Genomic DNA, 24,119 nt, shown 5'->3' on the forward strand with positions numbered 1-24,119 from the left:
TGTAAGGCTGACTGGTTGGTATTTCTTTATTTGCATTTTTGTGCAGTGGGACATACGTACATGCCCTAATATCTAGTCCTCTGGAATCACTCTATTAGCCAGTGATTGATTGAAAAAGTCAGTTAAAGGTGTTAACAGCGCCCTTTCAGCTCTTTTACTATCCTTGGATGTATCCCGTCACTGTCACTGATTTATTCACTTTCAGAGTTCTGTTAGGACACTCTGCACTTTAAATGTACTTATATTTAACTATTTTTTATGACTGTTCTTGCAACTTAACTGTGGTCACTCCAACCTCTTCATTTCTCTTGAATATTGAGCAAAAATTATTATTTTTTAAATGATCTCCAATTGCCTTATCTCATTTGAACGGAATCTCATTCTATGTTTTAATTCCTAATAATAAAACATCTGTTTTTCTATTTTCAGTCATAGAACTGAAATTTTTAGGACCCTCTATAACTCACCTCACCTTGTGCTTTTGCATGTCTATTTCCTTTTTTTTCCGCTTCTATCCACCTGACAATATACTGATTGTCAGTATTGTCTAGAGTCTTCTTAAATTTCATAAAATATGTTTCCAAGCCTTTAAAAAGTGCAGTTTTCAGACAGGGGCGCCGATTTCCTTTTTTCTCGTTGGGTGCTGCCAAACACCCCCCCCCCCCCCAAAAAAAAAAAACAGCCCCCCCTGGACTCACCCGCTGCTCGCTGTCGGGGTCAGGGAGCAGCAGCGGGGTCAGGGAGCAGCGCCGCAGCAGGGTCCCAGCAGCAGCGGATATGCCGTCAGCAGCAGGGTCCCTGTAGAAGATAGGAACTAGCAGCGGTGTTAATACCGCTACTAGTTCCCATCTGCCGCAGGGACCGCCACTGATGACAGCATATCCGCTGCTGGGACCCCGCTGCCATGGGCCGTGGGTGCTCCTCACCTTCCGTGGGTGCTCGGGCCCCAGAGCACCCACGGTTTCGGCGCCTATGTTTTCAGAGATGTCGCCACTCACCGCGTATGCACCCAGAACCGGAAGGATTCCATTAATTATACAACTAAACAGGGACAAGGAAGGACCAGTGGTGTAGCTAGGTTCCAACAGGGTATGTCCCCCCCCCCATTTGTAGTAGGTGCCTTTTATTATTATGGAACTTCCCATGTGCCAACAGAGTAGTGCACTATGTGCTATCTCTATATGAATGAGTGAAATGGCTCCCCTTAATAGTTGCTATGTTAATAAATGGACGGTGCTGGAAAGGTAATAATAAATACTTTAATCTAAATAAATGGTGCACAATGACTAAAATACACAGAAATGTATGCAAGTGTCCATGCAAATGGATGCAGGTGAATGCAGTCTCTGTGGGCAGGGGGTCGTGTTGCAGAGAGCTGGTGTCCCGACTCCCTGCAGTGCACACTCCCTGAAGGTACCTGAAAGAGTCCTGGCTATAGTATCAGAGTGGGGCAGAGATCCCCCGCTGTTGCGTCGGTCCCCCGCCATCTGTTGCCGCTGTGCTGTGCTGCGGGCTTGCTTCTGGCAGCGGTCGTGGTGAGTTCTCCACCAGAGTACACACGCCGCTCAGTCCAGCTGCCCAGCGCGGCCTGGTAATGATGTCACCGGGCGCCGGACTTCTCTGCATGGCTCCGGACTTATAGCTGGAATACACGCCGTGTATGTTGTCAGTAGGGAGAGGTGAGTGTCTCCTGGGGGGGGGGGGGGGGAAGGACAGAGAAAACATATAGTGCTCCTGTGGGGCGCATTGGTGTTCAGCTTAATAAAAAAAAACAATAAATTTCAATCATATAAAAGATTTATTAAAAAGAAATTAATAGGGACACTATGCACTTCAAATTTACTTTAAGGACAAATTGACAAACTACACATAACATACAGAGGCTTAGTAATTGATTTTTCTATTTTGGTAAGAGGCTTGAAATAACTTTTGAATGAGGCATAGGATATCAATTATTAGCAAGGCATTTTTCATAATTACCAGTCCCGCACAGAAAGATAGTCTCTTTAGGCTGTAGTTAGTTATGTATCAGCTCAGGTGTTTTATCCACCTTATGAAGTGAATAGTCCACCCTCTTATAGTAGGAGGAACACTCCAAATTCTGGGGAAAGAGCTTTACCAGCCACAGTAGTCAGATGATTAACTGCTTGGACTATTGTGTATTCAGTGGTAGTACATGTGCGGCCCCTGGGTCAGGCAACAGGATACAGCCACAATACACGTTTCTCTGGCTGTGCAACCATGTCAGCGGCTTCCTCAGTTGTGTTGGAGCCCATGCCTTTCCTGCAGATCAGGTGCAGCCTCAGCCCCACAACAGCAGTAGCAGGTACACCGAGGTGTGCCTCTTGCCAGGACAGGATCCTGCAAGCTTCTCACATGTTCTCATGTCCATTGCCACAAATGTGTGCGCTAGCATCTCACACACATGAATGGTACTTTTACCTGCTTGAATAACATGGTTCCATCTGTACGGTGCTACTCTCTAGAAAACCTATGGGCTTCTATCCCACCACAACTCTTAGGGATACTGTACATACCTGATCCTTCCCAGCACTGCTGAGGGCATGCGGCACTCAACTCATCTGCAAATAAGACTCCAGATCTTATACCAGAAATCCTATCAATACAAAAAACAGCTCTTAATAAAAGAGTCTTTTGTTATTTACTTCATGCATACAGTGTTGGTAAAAGCAAAATACAATGCTTACTGCATTACACACAATGAAGCAGTAATAAGGGAGAAGTGATAAAGTGCCTGTTGCTTTATCACCGGCAATCAGTTCCTAACTGTCACTTTTTAAACCCAGCCTGTAACTTAACAGTCAGGAGCTGATTGGCCAGTGAAAAAAGTCCCAGGCACTTTATCACTTCTCCTCCCTTAATATTGCTTCATACATCTCTCCAGCGTATGTAAGTTTTGGCTTCTTTTCAGATTTTCTACATTTAAAATCAAACTGCAAAGTCCACAAAAGAGTATTCTATCATTAAAGTATATGATGAAATAACTTGTAATGTATGTCTGCAAACACAAAGTAATTGTATTGTATGTTATTGAACAGCTTCTTAGACTCTGAAGATGATGCCCAAATTGGTAATAGTGGTGACAGCTGTGGCCCTTGTCTGCCTTGTACAACTTGGGAAAGCAGAAAAGTAAGTCATAAAATTACTGAACAGTTCTTATTTATTTATAAAAAATGTAACCCCTTCAGTGGTGGGTTTTTTTTGGGGAGCGCTCCCCACTGGGCAAGTTTTTAATGGGGAGCGCTCCCTTAAAAAAAAAAACACCACTACCTCCCTGGGTCCGGGCAGCGCCGCTGCACTGTCAATCAGCGGCTGCCCGTACCTGCGTCCCCGCACTGTGTACCTGTCCCCGGCAGCCGGCTTGTCATAAGCCGGCGCCGGGGACTTCAATAAGAAACCCGGAGGGGAGGGAGGAGGAGGGGGAGGTGGTGCCGCAGAGGGGAGGGAGCCGGGCAGCGCGAAGCTGCCTGAGTTCAGTGATTGAACTTAGCAACACTGCCCGGTTGTAAACAGTGGCAATCCCAATAATTTTCTGGGCTTGCCATACTGGGCACTGAGGCACAGCTTGGAAAATTCTCGGGATTGCCACTGAAGGGGTTAAGCTCAGATAATTTTGTTGACATCATGCTACTACTTCTTACACAACTATTGTGTATTTAGTCATACACAGTAATAGCAATGAGTTTTCCTATGACTTTGACCATAAACAAATTGATTTGGTCCTGGACCACCATCCTGAGGCACCCCTGCAATAGCATTGCAGCACCCCAGCGTGCCTAGGAACACAGTTTGAGATTCACTGGGTAGTATTCAATGTGGCCGGCTAGGGGGTTAAACAGCGAAGATTGCAGAAAACAAGCGATCCTCGCGGTTTAACCCCCTCGCCAGCCGATCGCCCTATTCAACATTCTAGTGAAATCCTCGTTCTGGGGAAATCCGTGAGACCCGCGGCTAATGCAGAAAACCCGCTGTATTTCGCCACGAGTCTCGCTGCTTCTGGAGCCGCATACGCCATTTCCCCCTCGCTCAAATAACGGAGCGAGGGGGAATTGGCGTATGAGGGGGGTGCGTTGAATACTGACAGGGTGAGTGGTGACAGCGAGCAGGAAGCCCTGCTCGCTGTCGCCTCTCACCCACGGCATTGAATACACCCCACTACTGTATGATTTATTTCTGTGGTAGGTGGGGAGCGCACATGACTGCCTTATATTACAGAAAAGCAAAGAAACACAATGGTAAATAAAAAATTGTCCCCAACAGGTTCACATTGGTCCCCACAGGAATATATAGAAAAAATGTGCCCAATAGGAAAAAATGCTAACAGGAATAAAAACACATTTACCGGACAGAGAAAGCATAATATATATTACACCAGCTGCTGATATATGTGATATTCTACTTCAGTATATGTTGACATAGATATTGTTGACCTAGACCTTGTCAACCTAATGAGCCAAACCTGGGTGAAATGGGTAATAAATAAGTTGGAATATAAATTACCATTAGATTCACAGAGGATGTAATGAGTGGCAATGGGTCTGATTGTGAGTTCTGAGTGAATAATGACAAATAGCTCATTTCTGTTGAGGATGGATATGACTGTGCCTATGGGTCAGATGTATCAAGCTTCAAAAAGTGATAAAGCGGTGAGTGATAAACAGCCAGCCAATCAGCTCCTACCTGTCAATTTCAAACCCAGTCTGTAACATGGCAGGTAGAAGCTGATTGGCTGGCTGTTTATCACTCTCTATTTTATCTCTTTTTGAAGCTTGATACATTTGGCCCTATGTACTGTAGTGCTGTGCTAGTAGGATGGTTATTGTGGCTCACTGCTTTTCATCAAATTTGTAACTTTAAAAGCCTAAGGGGGTATTCAGTGTGTTGTGATACAAGAGCCACTTCCCTATAAAATAATTTCTCTCTGAAATCACTAATCATGGATTACTTTTTGATTTACTATTATTGTATTTGCTGACATTAACATTTTTCTCTTTGGTGTAGGGCGGATGAAAGCAACCATGAGAATCAAGAAAGGGAGATACAGCAGGACCTCGCTGCCAATGGAGAAATGAGGGATGAGAGGGGACTAGGTGACATTTTTAATAAAATTATGTCTTTCGTTAAGCACGTATTCCCAGGTTAAATTAAATCGGCCACTTTTAATAATTATATACATACATTTCTATATGATTGTTCTGTAACATTTTTTGGAAATGTTTTGATTCTGATAATTTGATCTATAAAACATGAACATAACTAACACAGCATTGTGTGGTTTTCATTTGTTTGATGCACACACGCTGGTCATTAGGACCAAGGGAAGTCTGTCATCCTGTCTGATGTACTGTCTGGTATCATGTTATTTATTTACTTTCTTATATAGCGGAGCGAATTATATTGCGCTTTACAATAGGAAACAGAGATAAAACAACTTGGTAGTAATAAGCCGACATAGAGGTAGGAGGGTCCTGCTCACAAACTTACAATCTATAAGAATAATAGGAGGTCTACATAAGGATATAATTCCATAGCATGGCAGCCCCACCAGATTTCAAGACATTCCTGATGGGATTAGATATGACTGCTTATTGAGGTTATGTGGGGGGTTTGGAATATGATAGCCTTGCTTTAAGAGGTGAGTTCAGGGCCGGTACAAACCCTGTGAGCACCCCAGGCAACTGATCCCCAAACCGCCCCCCCCTCCCCGCTCCCCTCTGGGGGGGATTTCAGCGGGCACTATGCTCCAGAGGGGGTGCGGCACTAGATAGCCGCTGATGAACAGCAGCGAGGGTGGGATCACTGACGGGATCCAAGTGCAGGGAGATTGTGGGGGACTGGGGGAACGGGCTGGGGGGCTCCCTGTTGAAGGCGGGCACAGCCTCCAGCCGACTTGCCTCACAGATATAACGTCTGCTGGGACCCCCCTCTGGAAGTCAAAGTCCCACCTGCGGCTGCTCTCCTCCCACATATCCCGCAGCCAGCTGCGCAGCTCTCCGCTCAGCTCTGCGTAATCCACCAGCCGAAGAGGTTCCTGCACACCATGGGGCCCCCGCCGCCTGTACATTGCACATGTCCGCTCTGGCCAGCTCTCCCGTTCCCGCTCCTGACTCTCATGTTCCCGCTACCTAGTACAGCGGCAGCCGCGGAAGCTCCGGATAATCTGTGTAGCATGGGATGGGGGGCACAGATGTACCTGTGATTGGAGCTTCGGGCTGGGATTCTGGACCTCTTCTTATATTGGTAGCGTACTTGGCTCTCCTCGGCGGCTCATTACCGCCCTCCGGTGGCCGGCGCCCTAGGCAAATGCCTAGAGCTGCCTAGTGGTGGCGCCGGCCCTGGGTGAGTTATACGGAGAACGCTTGAAAGATTAGAGGTTAAAGGTAAGTCCTAATTTGTGAGGAAGGGCATTCCATAGGCTTGGTGCTTGCCAACAAATATCCTGCAATTATGAATGGGATCTAGTAATGAGTGTGGATGACATCTGCAGATCTTGCGCAGAGCGGAGAGGTCTGGTGGGGATATATTTTGATATAAGCGAAGAGATGTTGTAGTTAGGTTAATGGCCTTGAATGTGAGTAGAAGCGTTTTATAATAAATATGATAAAATACAAGCAACCAATGGAGGGACTGACAGAGTGGATCAGCAGACATTGAACATCTAGATAAGATCAGCCACACAGCTGCATTTAAAATGGATATAGTGGTGAGAGTCTTTTCTTAGGAATACCGCTAATAAGGCTATTGCATTATTCAATGCATGTCATGTGATTGTAGTTATCTGTAGATCCTTTTTGCATACTTTTAGCATACCTCCAATATGACCCTCTCCGGGAGGGACAGATTGCTATATTCCTGACTTCCCTTTAATTTATGATTTCCATCACATGTGTTAAACTACTGTACCTTTAATATCAATTAACCTGTTCAAAACAGGTGATGGCAATCAAAAATTAAGAGGGAAGCCCAGGAATAGAGCAATCTGTCCCTCCTGGAATGGGTCATGTTGGGAGGTTTGATTTAAGAGACTTTGTGGAGGTGACATGGCAGGAGACTGATCCCACCTGCTTAGAGAGACCCCAGTCATTACCTGCATGAAGCTGTTCAGCATCCTGCACCACTACCTACTGTACAAGTAACATGGTGTACACTCACTGTTTGGTGCTCTATATAGAACCATACTTCTCTCAAAGCTTTGATCCACAAGAACCACTGTCGGTCACAGTGAACATAGCTGCCGCAGGGTGAGTGCATCATTGTGATAGAGCGCAGGGTGTGGGAGTGCGTCAGTGTGATAGAGTGCAGGACACGGGGTGAGTGAGTTTGGCATTTTCAACTGTATCCACTGGGAGCCAAATAGTCTAGAAATGGCATGGCCTGGTAGAATTCTTTTTTCACAGAGAAAGAGGTTGATGTGAATGTAAATGAAGGGCAGGTACAGCATTAGATGGTGTGTTTGATGGAAGCCACTATAGAGAAAGCATGAGTACTGCACAGTACATTAAAGAGTTCAGTACCACAGTAAGTTGAGTAATGTGTATTGAAATGCTCAGAAAGTTATGACATTTTTTTTTTGTGTGTGTGTATACTTATATTAACCAATTCTCCCCGTACTTGCTTGGGTTTCCTCCGGGTACTCTGGTTTCTCCACATACATGAAATCATAGTTTGAATCCACTATGGCCATCATCACTATGCTGAAATAACCCTTATAATTGAAGTACATGGATCCAGAATTTGCAGGTGGAATGATCCTGACATGCTTCCCATCGATCGCGCCACCACAGTTTGGGAAATTCCACCGTGTCTCAAAATCAGCTGCAATAGCAAGCCACTCCTCCAAAGATGAGGGTAACTAGAATGAAAAATAGAATACAAATGATGAATACTGTGGTTCCCTATAAAATTTGTAATAGACACCCTAGAGCAGTGGTCATGGAACAGGAGTAAATTACCCCAATTGGTTTAAAAATTAAATTCCTTCAGGACGATTGCGCTGCCGAGACACAATCGGCCATGTATATAAAGGTATATGGATGCCCGGCTGTTTCTTGGCAGTGCGACCGTCCATTAACCCCAGGAATTTAATTTTACTGCATATAGACTCTGTATATAGGCTCCACTCAAGGTATACCCATCTCTAACAGGCCGTTAATATATCATCTTGTAATACTGACATAATAGTTGCCTGGACGTCACATAATCAATGGCTATACCACATACAGCCTGGCAGCCATTGAGATTGATGTTTACCATGTATGGCTGTGTGTGGTATAAATTTTGTACCACACACAGCCATACACAGTAATCATCATTTGCTGCCAGGCTATGTACGGTACTAACAAGATATATCATCAGTTTCTGTGGATAAAGTATGTATTACAATTATATGATTTCCTTCAATTCAAATAAAGGGGGTAACATTGTCGTATCTAAATTTATTTTGGGGCAGAAGGTGAAAAAGATCCCTGACCCCTGCCCTAGAGTAGCAGAAACTGATTATGGCATCCGTCGGCCTCAAGTATGATAAAATCATAAAACAGATATAAAATTAATCAAATTAGATTTATATGTTATCATTAGGTTCAGCTATGTCATGAGGTAAAGTATTTACAACTACATATGTTATATTGGCAGAAATCAGAGCAAGGTTTGCCTATAAAAATAACCATCAAAAAATTCAAATGGTCCTGGGCCATCAAACCAGGGCACCCCCTGCAAGTTCTCACAGCACCTAGGGTGCCACGGCACACAATTTGGGCATAATACGTGCTTTTAATCAAATGACACTTGGGGCCATAAATAGGGTCTAAAGCAACACACCATTAGGGAGATAGAAATTTTATATGAGTGGGCATACAGTGGAGAGCAGCAGCATATAGCAATGTGAAACTTCAAAAAGGTTCTTACCTTGAAGTACTGCTGCCTGAGTACAGAATAAATTGCTTTGCAGGTCTCGGGTATAATAAGCCCCAAAGCCTGTGGTGAGATAACAGACCCGAACTTCAAGTCCTGCAAAGATCGGCCAGTGGCTAGGAATCGCAGGGTTACAATCAGCCTCTCCTCAGCAGGTATGGCCCTCCGCAGCCTAGTATCCTGCCTCTGGATGCGAGACCTCACTAGACCCAACAACTCACTGAGAATGGCGTCGTCCATGCGAAGAAAATTCCTGTCGTCATGTGGGTTCTTTTCATGCAGCTCAGAAAGCAGCACCATGTGAGACAGAGAATCCCTCTGCAAGAGCCACTCCTTCGTCCAGCAAGACCGAATCCTTCTCCGCTTCTCTGACCTGTCCTGATCATGTATCAGTGCAACTCCAGCATATGCTGTCATCAGTTGGTAATGATAATGATCCATCACAAAATCCAGAAATTAGCTGTGCAACAGTGTTTGGGAGGTATTATCCAAACCAAACTGGCCACAGAGCATAAATGGAAAGAGTTAAAATGGCCGACACTATTTATCCCCTCTAGAAGCTGTGCCCACCCCCCCTGTAAGCCGGCCCAGTATTTAAATTAGCCTGCTTGGTTATCTTTCATAAAAATCTTTCATCTTTCAAGAAAATCTGTCATCTGTCGAAAAAATCTTTCGTGTACATGTACCAGCTGTTTTGTAAACTACTCTGGGAAGTTCAAGGGAAATCTGTCACCAATATCTTTCATGCACAGTTTCTACGAGTGTGTATGCACCTTTACTGTATGCTGTATTGGCTTTGGGAAATGCAGTATGCTATGATTATGTAACGCTGTCTGGTTCCATCTGTCAGAATATATGATGGTTCAGTGCCTCCACCCCAAGCAATTAATGAAATAACGGATTAGAATTTAATATTTATAGCTGATGAGAGCCATATGGGTGAGCTTGGGGAATCACCCGTAATGATATTCATTAAACATACACTCTTGAACAATATATTTTTATCTAAGTAGATAATAATCACAGTATATTTCACACTACAATGTCAAGGTTGGTCATGACGGGTATACTTATGCCTTTAAAAGTAATACCACCTTACAGTATATGGATGCAACCAATAACCATAGTATACATTAAATTCAACTCAACTTAAACTCCTCACTTTTTTATCATACATCAACATATAGACCCACCAAAAGGAAGGGGTTCTTTTCAGAATTATTATTGCGCAATAATATATACATTAACCTTGTGCACAATATGTCTAAAGTTGACTAGTCAAGGTAAAGCACTTGTATGTGTGTCTTGTTCTTTAGGATTCCTGTTAGTGCCACTATGTAATGCTCCTTGCCAACAGCAGTTCAGACCTGAGTCCTGTAAGGTAAGTGTGCTGGGGAGCACAGTGACTCTTTATATAAAATGTCAGGATAAAGTACAGGTAGAGTATCCCGTATCCGAATATCCGTTATCCGAATTATTCCGAAAACCATACATTCCAGAAAGTGAAATTTTTTTTTTTTTTGCTAAAAACTCACTGGGGACATTTGTAACAGCATCACTGGGGACATGATATGTAACTGGCACTATATATGTGCAAGATAATGATTGCTTGGCATTCAAATTCAGTGCTGAGATAGTACACACATTTTGTTTCACGTTTTGAAACCTTGTTTTTTGAACAATTAAAATATATTTGTGTGTATTTTATGTGGTAATAAAATATATTTGTGTGTATATTATGTGTTTATACAGCATAAATGCAAGATACTTCAAAATACATCATTGAAATATTAAAATATTCCGAAATACGGAATAATCCGTTATCCAAAATTCTCCTGGTCCCGAGCATTTTGGATAAGGGATACTCAACCTGTATTTGTAATCCGCTCCAATATGGTAAAGAAGATTTTAGTGTACAACTCCTGCCGATGATGCTCACAGAGGATTAATAGTCTATTTCCCTAGCCCTACACTTGGTAGTGAATAAATCTGCTGCAGGTTACTCCAGGCTACTTATTCTTTCAGATGAATATACAATCTTGCCGGTGGCTGCAGCAGGGATACTCAATCTGCTACAGTCTACCACAGGTTATAGAGATTTCCTCTCATGCAGGGAGGAAAGTGAATTTCTGCCCACAGCAATACCATCCACAGTCTTTTGGTACTGATTAATATGGTAACCCTGGTATCTTGACAGAGAAAATAATAATTTCTACTCTCAGGGGGTATAACTGGTGCTCTTCCCCTAGATAACCTTTCCTCAAAGGGTATAGGGAGAGTTGTTGGGTTGGCTACTATATGATACCGGATTAATGAGGGTTATATAATTTGTGTCCTTTTAGCCAATCTGTCCACCTGTTACAAATTGTTTCTGTAGTATCTGCAATCTCTGTAGTGTAAATACCAGAACTCCTGCAGTATTTACTCCTTACTATAGTTCCTCAGCCAATGAGCTTTTATAGATATAAATAGTCTCTGAGGTATGCTATACACTGTCTGGTAGGCTGCACGGACTATAGCCTTGTTAATCTACTACTCCAGACTGTGAGGATTCTGCCTGTCACTCCTGGTCATAGCCGCTCCAGTCAGTAACTGCTTCTTTGTATAACACTGGGATGCTAACTATATATACATATATTTTCTCCTTTGTACAAGAAGTCTGTCATTGAATTCATCAAACTCACAAGCGCTAGCTTTGGAGTCTTTATGTTTTCCAGCAATCACAGTCTGTTCCTTTACCTCCTTGTAATCCCCTCCAGTCACTCCCTGCTGTCTTATTTACACAGATAGTGTCACTAGCTGGACTTGTACTCTGTCACAGAATGGGTGATCTGCAGTCCCACATAGGCCCTCTCCCCCAGCTGCTAGCTGTCACCTGAACTGCTTCTCTGTGGCTTCTGTGGAAATGGGGGAAGGCTTCCTGCTGTGATCAGTGTCACTTCCTCTCCTGCACAGGTAATACTGATGGGACTCAATCCATTTACCAGCACCCACTATTTGGGGGAACTCTGGAGCCGATGGTGTGGGCTCCAGCCTTGCTGACAGTTACCTCAGACTCTCCCCTCAGGGAAAACTGGCTGCTCCGTTTCCAAGGGGATACAAAGCTTTATTAGTCCCAACTGTATGAACACTATACAACATTCTGGGCTGTTACATCTGATAGAGACCCCCCTGGGGTCTGCATATTCATATAGGTAATAGATAAGAATTATTACAAAGCACATATGAGCTAATAAGTTAAACAATGTGATATGTAAGCTGATATTTGGCTTTTGCAGTGTTTGCTAAAACATTAGGAGTTACACCCAGGTTTGAGGAAGTACTGTATTTCCAGACAGTGGTCAACGATCTGTAAAGAACCACAAGAGGCAGTTAGAACCAGATTTCTGCCTATGTAAGGCATTAGGTACTTTCCAGACAAACAGCATTAGGGGGCAGGAATATGGGAGGTCTAGGATAATCCAGTTTACTGGAAGACCACTCCTTTGTTACAAAATGGAATTGCACGTCTGCTACGCAGATCACGTCCGAACCAATATTCTGGTTGAAGCCCAACCCCATTGAGGAGGGTCATAATGAATATGTATGAATTTCCTGTAAGACCCTACCCCTGAAGGGAGGTACATGCTTTTGTTACTGTGTACAAATATGTGTCCATGCAAATAAACGATAGAATACTTGAAATTATGAACCTGTGTGGTTTCTTATTCTGGTATTCTCCTGATCAGATCAGTAAAGGTAAGGTAAACCAGAGGTGACTGAATATATCGAAGGTAATTATTTCACGCTATTATATGGGGGCTGCAAGTCCGGGATGGCAAACAAAGGGGGACATCTAATGGTCTCAGTTCTATGCTGGGTATCGCAGGGAGACTCTGACAACCCCGGGTAAGCAAACAGAAGATTGGTTGCTTTACGATCACTGTTGCTTAGTCAGACCCTCTCTGTGCATCAGTCTAGCCATGTTTATATAGAACAAATTATACATTTATGTCACCCTTTTTACGTCATTTTTAGAAACCCGAAATATTCAGTTCACACATTTAACAATGCATTGTATTTTGAAATAGTTTTTTGTGACAGTAGAAATGTTTCTTATACTGTTCTGTCTAAAGTAAATGTTGAATGAATGATGGACCACTATGGTTACCTTCACGGAACCAGCATGAAAGATTACACCCTGTGGTATCACTTCGGTAAAGTAAATCTGTAAACATGTTTTGTGTTGTCTGACTGTCTGATAAATATTAAGGTGAATAAGGTTCAGTGTCATCTAAAAATTTCATGCTAAATTGTGCTGTGTGTACACAGTGTTATATTGAACCAATTAGGACACAGCCCTTATGGAATAGTGGTCTCTATGACCTATGTCACTACGTGGAACTTGTGTAAAGTGTAAAAATAGTATAGTCCTATGTTATAAGATAAAAGATTATTATAGAGAATCACAATTGCGGTAACAAGACCAACAGATTTTAAAACTACAGTTAATGTACAAAATTATGTGATCAGACAAACTGTCCTAGTATTGAGTTGTCATATTTGAAACAGAGGTTTTTGAAATTAATATTATGAGTTTTTTTTAATAGTAAATAAAGAAAGGAGACTTGCAAACTCACATTGTCACATTGTTCCATGTCACACCTTGTTCAGATTGTAAATGTACAAAAATAACGGCTGGCATTAAAGAACCAGTATAAATTCAGTTAACTGTTCAGGTCACTAATGAAAACAAAGTAGTAGAATTTGTTATTATGGTTGGTTGCCATTTAGAGACAGAATTTGTGAAAAAGGTTGTAGGTCGCGTTTATTCTTGGTGTTTAAATGCATTCAAAATAGCAGCACTCTCACAGGTACTATTGGTCAAGGTCTCATTCATAGAGATAGATTGAGATGGTGGAAGGGGTTTGTTGATTTTTCATACAGCAGCCTTAGACAGATCCATAACAAATCCGAAGCCAGTAATACACAGTTATACTTCCTTGCACAACATCACATCCTGCCTCGCCGCAAGTGGATAAGGCCACACTCATTGGATTTGATCGATCCATTGTAGAGGGAGCAGGAGCTTGAATGGAGCGTTCCGATTGTCAGGTTGTTGCAGATAAAGAAAGGAAGGGGAGCCAGGTTATACACGGTTATTGGTTACAGGATTATTTGGGTATTTGAGACTTACAGTATCACAACAAGTAAATAAGTACTTACAGTATTGTGATAAATGAACCCACCAGAGCACAATATTACTCAGTGTAGCGCAATCAGAACTCATACCACATACAAAAGACAGAGATGTATTTCACAGTCCAGATGCTTCCTGTGACACAAAATAAAAAAGGGGAACTAATTCCAAGACCTGAATGAAATGCTGAATATTGTTAAGTCCTCTAGAATTTAGTTATAATAAGCTATTGTTATGTGTATGTATATGTATATATATATGTGTATGTGTAGATTTTAGTTGAATAGATTTAGAGCAAATTGTCAGAAGCAGACCATTTAAAATGGTACAGTAGAACACTATAATGACAAATGCTGCTAACTATAGATTGTTAGATGTTATGTGCCAGGGTTTTTTTTTTTTTTTTGAATCACGGCACCCTAAAGCATTAAAATGTTTTCAAGGCACCCCTAGGCCAAATGTTTCTTATTCAGAAAATATATAAAATTATGTACATTGTGTTTATGTGTCACAGTTATCTGGTGAGGGACAGGATTTGCTCCTGTTTGTCCACATATATTATAATTAGCAGCCACCAGCACTGTTTTGCCTGTTACATTGCACATAACTAATATGAATTGATCCTGGTCCATCAACCCAAGGCACCCCTGCAAGTGTCCTGAGGCACCCCAGGGTGCCTGGGCACATAGTTTGAGAATCACGGCTTTATGCCCTGAATTAAATTAGTTCATATGTAATTATAAGTGTAATTACAGATTTTTAAAGATTTAGAGGAAGTTGGAAAAAAAAAAAATATATAGAAAAGAGGAAAATATGTATATATTAGAACATCTTGACTAACCTCGTGGGAAGGTATGAAGACGCAGTACTCCATGTTGATGGAGCAGGTGTGTTTCCACAAGGTATGATCTTCACACAGGGCAGAAACTACAGTCTCTTAGTAATACAATTATGTGTAATGTCTGTGTGTGAAATAGAAGTAGCAAAATTAACTAAATGAGGAAGTACATTACAAGGTACTTGGGTGGGCGGACAGACACTCCTACTCCAGAAGAGTAAGCCAACCCCTTTACCTATCAATGATAAATGAACGCCCATACAAAGTTTAATTCCTCACATCATGTGACATCACGTCACAACATGTTGAAAGAAACCTATTAGGAGCTGATATTCTGCAATTTATGAACTCATCAAGGACAGGCATGAAATAAAAGTAATAGAAGTTGCTGTATTCTGTGCTCTTTTAGTTTTTTTCCTGCAGACTTTGCTGATACCATGCTGCCCGATTTGGAAGGAAAGGAAAAAAATGAATATTGGATGTCAGCATGCAACTGCAATGTCCACTCACCACAGAACAAACAGCAGCCAGCAGCCATCAGCAAATAAGTCCAAGCCTTCCTGTGGTCTGGTGTCCTTGTGCAGTGCAGATCTCAACAGCAATACACCTGTTCTGTCCAGAAATATGATGTCACCGGTTCTGGTGAAGTTCAATACAGACTGGTACAAGAGAAGTCATTAAAAGACTGCTAATAAACTGTCCCATTGTGCCTAAAATCGACACACCTTGCTGGATCAGATCCCACCATCAGGGGCCTGGTTTACGGTGAATGATTGGCCAATGCACTCTGCTCTATGCTTATCATCAAAGACTCACAAGAACTGTTAGCAAACAATACTGTTGTACATGATTAACTGAAGTGACTACACTGAGGCCATGTCACTGGTTCTCCAGGCTTGGAGACCCCTCTACACAGAAGACACCCAGCTTGTGATGATAACCTCCTGTTAAGCACAACAACTCAAGCCAAAATGCAATAAGGAAACAGTGTCCCTACTCAAGTTCCTGGAAGAGCAAGACTGCAGGGCATCGAAAGACAAATTACAGCTCTGCAAACACAAAGTCATATTCTTGGGCCACTGCATTTCTCAAGGCATCAGATACCTGACAGAAGAGAGGAATAAGCTCATACTGCAAGCCAAGGTACCAAAGACTGTTAAACAAATAAGGTCATTCCTAGGCCTGGTTGGCTATTGCAGGGACTAGATCCCTCTTGCATCCGTTTATATGCAAACCTTGTACGATGCTACAAAGAAGTCCATGCCCATCAGATGAAGAAATGTCTCAAGCGATTCAGCAACTAAAGGCAGCCATAGCTTCTTCACTGGCTCTAGGCTTTACAGACTATTCAAAATCCTTTTCCCTCTACTGTCATGAGGAAAAGGAACACGCACTGGGAGTCCTTACGCCGCTACATGGGACAAAACAAAGACCTCTTGCTTAAAACTCCAGCAAGCCTGAAAATATTATCCAAGAAGCACCTGCGGCTGTATTAAAAGACATTGTTCTCAATCATGAACTGACTATACAAGTACCACATGTGGTAACTGAAATTCTGCAATAAGCCAGAACTAAGCACCTATCAGCAGCCAGACTCACCAAGTATGAAGTTCCATATTGAGTGCAACCGATGCGACAATAAAGAGATGCATCTTAATCCGCCAACAATTCTCGTGTGAACATCAAATGTTCAAAATGGGGGAGAATATTGGAACAAGCACCTTCTACAAGCACACCTTTATCTACAGCAGCCCAGAGAATGGAAGTAGATTCGGAAGAAGGTGGAGGTGAGAAGCGAATATTCATGTCATAAATTTTTCCCATGATTGACTTGCTTTGATGAAACAAGAGACTCAGACATTCCCATACGTCCATGACACCCCCATACCCAATGCTCATTATGAACTGTATGTTGATGGGTCCAGATATTATGAAGATGGCACACCCTACACTGACTATGATGTCACCACAGAGATTGAGGTGGTGATTTCTAGAGCCTTACCAGTACAGCTGTCAGCATAAGCAGCAGAACTTGTGGCCCTCACTAAAGCATTGAAACATGCGAAGAACACAACAGCAAACCTTTATACAGATTCCAGATACAGCACGCTGACCTCATAAAAAAACTTTTCCAAGCATTGATGAAGTCATACAAAGTAACTATCATAAAGATACAAGCACACACAGGGAACCAGACCAAAGAAAGCAATCTAGCAGATGCTGAAGCAAAGCAAGCTGCAATGACAAGTCCACAGAAAGAAGCAGTTACAGTACCAAAGAGCACAGAACTGCAGTATATGCCTGAACTACAAGTCCAAACTGACTACTCCAACATCTGCAAAGCTCAAAAGCTGAAAGTTAAGTTCAACGATGCAGTTTGCTAAAATGTAATTAAGGCCCAAACCTGATAAGGGTCTGAGGCTGTATTTTGTGCCTAGCAGCTACGATAAGTGACAGTAATATGGTTTATGGTAGTGATAATGAAGATACCTGATTACGTTTCTGATAAAAAAGAGAAGCCTCAGACATGGGCTGACTCAAATAGTACAGGCCCATTACCAAGTAGCAAAAATGAAAATTAAGAGATTGCTGGGTCTGTTCACTTTCCCCTTTTAATTCAAGATCCATGCATTACCACAGAAAAGGACCTTGGTATGTTTCTGAGTGCTGAAACTCTAAATCAAATGGTCTTTCGGGTCCAAACGGTCCTCCCACATGGGGTACCAAAAAAGGAAACAAATTATACCCAACAATAGTGATATACTGTTTAAACAATAATTATTATCAATTAAAAGGAATGTTGTCAGAACCCGTACCGGTAAAGTTGTCTACATAAAGCAGACAAATAGCGCATAGGGAGGGACAGTGAAGTAACCATAGGCACTCCGGATCCTCAGTATGAGGTCCAAATTCACTGTCCAAATGTATTATTATTATGCATAAGAAAAGACAAATAGGATGGTCTACAAAGAATTGCAGACAAAAATAGCATGGGTGGTTAAACAAAACAGGCCCTGATAAGTTCTCCTTCCCTTTGGATGGAATCCACTGCGCTGGTCCCCTTCTGGCCAACCGGTTTCGATAGACTAGCTATCTTTGTCAAGGCATGGGATCCAAGCGTTGGATAGGAGTCCCATTAACTACTATAGAGTTGATAAATATTCGCATCACTGGGTATTTTTGTAACTCCTCACTAGCTAATAGACTAGGTAGACATTCTGATAAGCAGAATGACCAAAAAGGATTATTTTTATGTCAGTGCCACAGATCAAAATTATTTGTAAATATTCAGATGGTACTGTGCAGCTAAACAGATATGTGTTTGGCTGTACCAAGAGCATGTTATAATTACCAGTCTGATGTAAATTAAAGATACTATAGAGCAGCGGTTCTAAAAAAGTGGGTCCCGACTTTCTCAGCATGGGGTCATAACTCCCTATTGCTGCCCATCAGGCTGATTATTTTTCTAATCTCAGTCAGTGATTCAGGGAGTCTGGAACATCTGTTGAATTGTCTGTTATTCTAGACTCCTCCAATCACTCTGTGCCTCCACAAATGCTGCCATGCATGTGCTGTCTGCTGACTACACATGTGATGTTATGACCTTCTGCAGTAACTTGCTGGGGTCCAGTCATTATTTTTATTTCCTGATGGGATCCCAGAGAAAGATAGTGTGAGGAGCCCTGTTATAGAGGAACACAGCTAGAGTCAAGGATTTGAAGAAGCAGATCATTAAAGGGAATTCAGGATGGTTAATTTAGCTTAATCCAGCAACATGGTTCTCAGGAATCAGTAGATGGGTTATAGGAATTCTCATGTTCGCCCTGAAAATTATAGGATTAGGTATATTTGCTTATATTGCCCTCAGAATACTAATGTGTGCTTTTTCTGTCTGTCAGAAAAGATGTCAGTCTGCTGTAACTTCAGCCAGGTTCAAGGAACTCACAACTGCTAGGATACAGAAAGCAGAAAATCAGTCTGTTCCGATGGATGTGCGAAAATGGTGAAAAAACCTCCGAAGCTGGACGCAAGAAGTGCAGATGGCTTCAGGAAAATATCCACTAGAACCATCCGATTAGACTGATACTTTGCATATTATAGGTAGTCTGTATTGTAAGATGTCCGACCAGTGTGAGCTTTCTGTCCAATAGCATATATACAGCTTTCTGCATATTCATATCCATAATATATATATATTGGTAATTGTAAAGGATTATTAAATTGATTGTGATATCATTTACAAAATGGGGGAATGATAGAGACCCCCCTGGGGTCTGCATATTCATATAGGTAATAGATAAGAATTATTACAAAGCACATATGAGCTAATAAGTTAAACAATGTGATATGTAATATGATATTTGGCTTTTGCAGCGTTTGCTAAAACATTAGGAGTTACACCCAGGTTTGAGGAAGTACTGTATTTCCAGACAGTGGTCAACGGTCTGTAAAGAACCACAAGAGGCAGTTAGAACCAGATTTCTGCCTATGTAAGGCATTAGGTACTTTCCAGACAAACAGCATTAGGGGGCAGGAATATGGGAGGTCTAGGATAATCCAGTTTACTGGAAGACCACTCCTTTGTTACAAAATGGAAGTGCACGTCTGCTACGCAGATCACGTCCGAACCAATATTCTGGTTGAAGCCCAACCCCATTGAGGAGGGTCATAATGAATATGTATGAATTTCCTGTAAGACCCTACCCCTGAAGGGAGGTACATGCTTTTGTTACTGTGTACAAATATGTGTCCGTGCAAATAAACGATAGAATACTTGAAATTATGAACCTGTGTGGTTTCTTATTCTGGTATTCTCCTGATCAGATCAGTAAAGGTAAGGTAAACCAGAGGTGACTGAATATATCGAAGGTAATTATTTCACGCTATTACATCCTCTTATTCTCAGCCTTCTCCTTTCCATGAGCCCTTCCATATATGAATGAATCCATAAACATATACCATAGCATTAACAGAGAATACAGGCAATAAGCATTGCCATGTGAGACAGAGAATCCCTCTGCAAGAGCCACTCATTTGTCCAGCAAGACCGAATCCTTCTCCGCTTCTCTGACCTGTCCTGATCATGTATCAGTGCAACTCCAGCATATGCTGTCATCAGTTGGTAATGATAATGATCCATCACAAAATCCAGAAATTAGCTGTGCAACAGTGTTTGGGAGGTATTATCCAAACCAAACTGGCCACAGAGCATAAATGGAAAGAGTTAAAATGGCCGACACTATTTATCCCCTCTAGAAGCTGTGCCCACCCCCCCTGTAAGCCGGCCCAGTATTTAAATTAGCCAGCTTGGTTATCTTTCATAAAAATCTTTCATCTTTCAAGAAAATCTGTCATCTGTCGAAAAAATCTTTCGTGTACATGTACCAGCTGTTTTGTAAACTACTCTGGGAAGTTCAAGGGAAATCTGTCACCAATATCTTTCATGCACAGTTTCTACGAGTGTGTATGCACCTTTACTGTATGCTGTATTGGCTTTAGGAAATGCAGTATGCTATGATTATGAAATGATTTGCCTAGGGGACCCAGACACTCCACCTGACCACTGCACATTACACAGCCCATTTGCAGAGCTTGTATTGTAGTCTACTGTACAGATGAAGCCGCAGCACCGTTAACCCAGGAATGAGATGCAAGAGCGTCCCATTCTCGATTTGTGTGCACAGTATACAGAGCAGTAAAAGTACAATTGTCAAGGCATACTATACTGTTTGGAGACTTGGACGCACACATTACAGTCCAGTAAGCCCAATTGAAGACAGCAGGGGAAATTTACTAAGCCTAATTCGTATAAAATAGGCGTATTCGTATTAAAAAATACGCCTATTTTATACGTATTCATATTTTCGGGATTTACTATACCGAAAATACATCCATTCGTAATCGTATTTATGGCACATTCGTATTTGTAGTTAGAAATAAGAATGTATACGCCATTGACAGAATCGGCAATTAGCGGGATATGTCCGCTAATTGCCGGCCAAATATGCCTGGAAAATACACTTTCCAGGCATATTTGGCTTCAGCGTGCATGGATCAATCAGATCCGTGCAGGCTTCAGTGTAAAAAAAAAAGGATAAATAAATAAATAAAAAACGCCGTATCCGTCCCCCCCCCCCACGGGCATAACCAGCACCAGGTTGAAAGAGTCGGGCTGGTTTAAAAAAAAAAAATCAGAAAACCGGCCAAATAGAGGTTCCCAATATTTTTTAAAACCAGCCCAAAATGAATAGGGGTCCCCCGTATTTTAAGAACCAGCCCCAGGCCCAACCAGCCAGCAGGGTAATGCCACAGCTGGGGGGAGACTTTTTATACCCTCGGCCAAAGCATTAACCCTACTGACTAGTCTGGTCAGGGGGTCCCCCCCTTCAGGACTTACCTGGCCAGGCTAAAGCCTGGTGCTGTCCTCGGTACCCCTGGGCTGTGGGTACCGGGCTGATAAAGTGTAAAAAAATAGAAGAAACCATTGGGTTTTGTTGTGGAACTAAGAGTCCCAGCAAGCCTGGAACACATACTGGAACTTGGAGAACCACAAGTCCCGGCATGCAGCCCACGACAAAACCAATAGTTAAATAAATGCACACTGACACATAATAAAAATAAAACTTTAATACACACATACTGTAGCCCATACATACTGATACTTACTTATCTTGAGCCTGTAGGTAGCCCTCAGTCAACATCAGGTTCAGAGGAAGGCAGGAAATATCTAAAATCAGAGCGCCACATACAAACTTTATTTAAAGGTATATACACAGCAAAAAAAAAACATAGTGCTATAAAGGTGACCATGTGACCACCTCCACCTGAGCCTTGATAAAGACCTCAAGTAGATTGAAACGTGTTGGCCAGCAGGTGGACGTGGTCACCAACTTTTTTTGTTTTTACAATATGGAGCAGCCCTAAGGATACCCACGCCACAACATATGCTTGCCCTGTTCACTCCTTCTGGCAAATTTCTTCTTAGATGGACAAAACCATGTGCACTGCAGGTGGGGCAGATGTAAAATGTGCAGAGAGAATTAGATTTGGTGTGTTATTTTGTTTCTGTGCAGGGAAAATACTGCCTGCTTTATTTTTACACTGCAATATAGATCTCACTTTGAAATACACACCCCACCCAAATCTAATTCTCTCTGCACAAGAAACATCTACCCCACCTGCAGTGCACATGGTTTTGTCCATTTGAGAAGGAATTTGCCAGAAGGAGTGAACCAGAATAACCCCCTTGTGAGGTGGACATTTATTTGTGCACTGGAAGCCGGTTCCACGGCTGCAGCGACAAGGAGACTACCCCCACGTGGTACAGCTGTGACAGATTGTATGCAGCACCTAAGTGGAGGATTCAGAGATGGGAGTAGATGTATTTTATAACATTTACTTATCCCTGCCCCGCTCTCTTAGTGTGAAGTGTCTGTTCGAGCATATAAACTGACGTTGGGATTATAATCCTCTTTTTATTTTTTATTTTTTACTGAATATTGCCGCAAATCGATTTTATGGAAATTGCTGTATCTGGATGAATAAAGTGTTTGCGCATTTTTATCTATAAGAAAAGGACTTTCATTTGACATCCACCCGAGCGCCTATTATTCTAGACTCCTAATTCTTTTCTGTATCACTATATTTTTGACTGGCTGATTGAACCAGTAAGGCAGTTCTGAAGCCTGGCTGCTGGGAGGGGCGCTTTTGAAAAAATCACACACCATTCATTTTGACCATACTGTGTGAGTCCCTAGGAGTGCTACATGTTCCTGCTGTTTGTACACGGTAACCAGATATCTCTGTACCTGTATATTACCACAAGATGTCACTGTTGTGTTACCTTGTGGAAAAATAAGTGAGAAATTAGTGAAGTTTTTACAGAGATAGCCTTACCAAATTGTGCATATCTAAGAACTGATAGATCTTGGAGTGTTTACTATATAGTCAAAAGAGGAAGGAGTAAGTATGCACTCTGCTTATTGTTTCTTTAGTGTTTTGGAAATAGATCCATCTGATTATTATTAGTTGGTGGGGGTGCTATCTTGGGCAACCATGATATGTACAAAAAATTGGAAGAGAGGTGGAATGGGGTTGCAACGATAGATGCACACCTAAATGTACATACAATGTACCATAACAATTTTATTAAAGTTTATTTTTACTTAAAATGACCCTTGCATTTTTCTTTTATTCAATGAAACTTTGGTTCATAGGGCGTTTTAGACACGGCGAAATAAAGAGGTTAAAAGTACGAACAATTACTGACAACATGCATCAGTGTATAGGGGGTTAGATATATGTGCAAAAATAGAGTATTAAAATGTGGAGTCCTGCTTAGCCGTACCAGGAATTTGTCTGTATGAGGCACACTCTGGTTATTTATATATCTCTGGCTAAATTGTGATCATATACAGTCAGGGCCGGCGCTACCTGCTCAGCACAGCCTGCAAAGCAGGTAGGCGCCGGCCCTTAAGCTGGGCGTACATCAACCCGATTTGGACCGATTTCGGCCGATTGCGATCAATCGGCCCGATAAATCGGCCCAAATCGGTTCTTTATGACATGGGGTCGGGACCGATGCGCGGTCCCGTGCGTATCGGACCCGGCCCCAGGGGTCGGACCGGCGGAACATGCGATGTAGGTCAGTCGGGGCGGTGAGGAGCAGTGGGGGTGGGCGGCTGGGGAGGAAGAAGCAGTGGGGCAGCAGCGCGTTACCAGATTGGGGCGGGCGGCGGTGACCATCAGTGACAGTGTCACTCTCCACTGTCTAGCGCTAGCGGGCGGGCAGCCGCGGCTATTACATCTTTAAAATAACGTGTCAAATGACTGCCCGGCTAATGATTGGCTGAGATAGAGCACTCTCAGCCAATCAGTGGCCTCCCTTCGCGGCCGCTGATTGGCTGAGAGTGCTCTATCTCAGCCAATCAAAAGCTGGAGAGTCATTTGACACATTATTTTAAAGATGTAATAGCCGCCAGTGGAGAGTGACACTGATGGTCACCGCCACCCGCCCCAATCTGGTAACGCGCTGCTGCCCCACTGCTTCTTCCTCCCCAGCCGCCCGCCCCCACTGCTCCTCACCGCCCTGCAGCTCCCTGATGTTTTTTTTACATGTGATAAATTGCATGCGATTTATCACATGTAAAAAATGGCACATCAAAGTCC

General features: G+C 42.5%; 1 long non-coding RNA gene across 1 annotated transcript; it reads right to left on the bottom strand.

The window, feature by feature from the left end:
* Positions 1–13,225: 13,225 nt before the first annotated feature.
* LOC146058826 (uncharacterized) lies at positions 13,226–15,007 on the bottom strand. The gene is made up of 3 exons (XR_014469980.1): positions 14,955–15,007; positions 14,140–14,248; positions 13,226–14,002 (listed from the first exon to the last, which is right to left on the bottom strand). It is a non-coding gene; the product is annotated as an uncharacterized LOC146058826 (long non-coding RNA).
* Between the last annotated feature and the right edge of the window lie 9,112 nt (positions 15,008–24,119).

The sequence above is a fragment of the Crinia signifera genome, chromosome 2, assembly GCF_055691185.1.
Source record: "Crinia signifera chromosome 2, ASM5569118v1, whole genome shotgun sequence".
Taxonomy (NCBI): domain Eukaryota; kingdom Metazoa; phylum Chordata; class Amphibia; order Anura; family Myobatrachidae; genus Crinia; species Crinia signifera.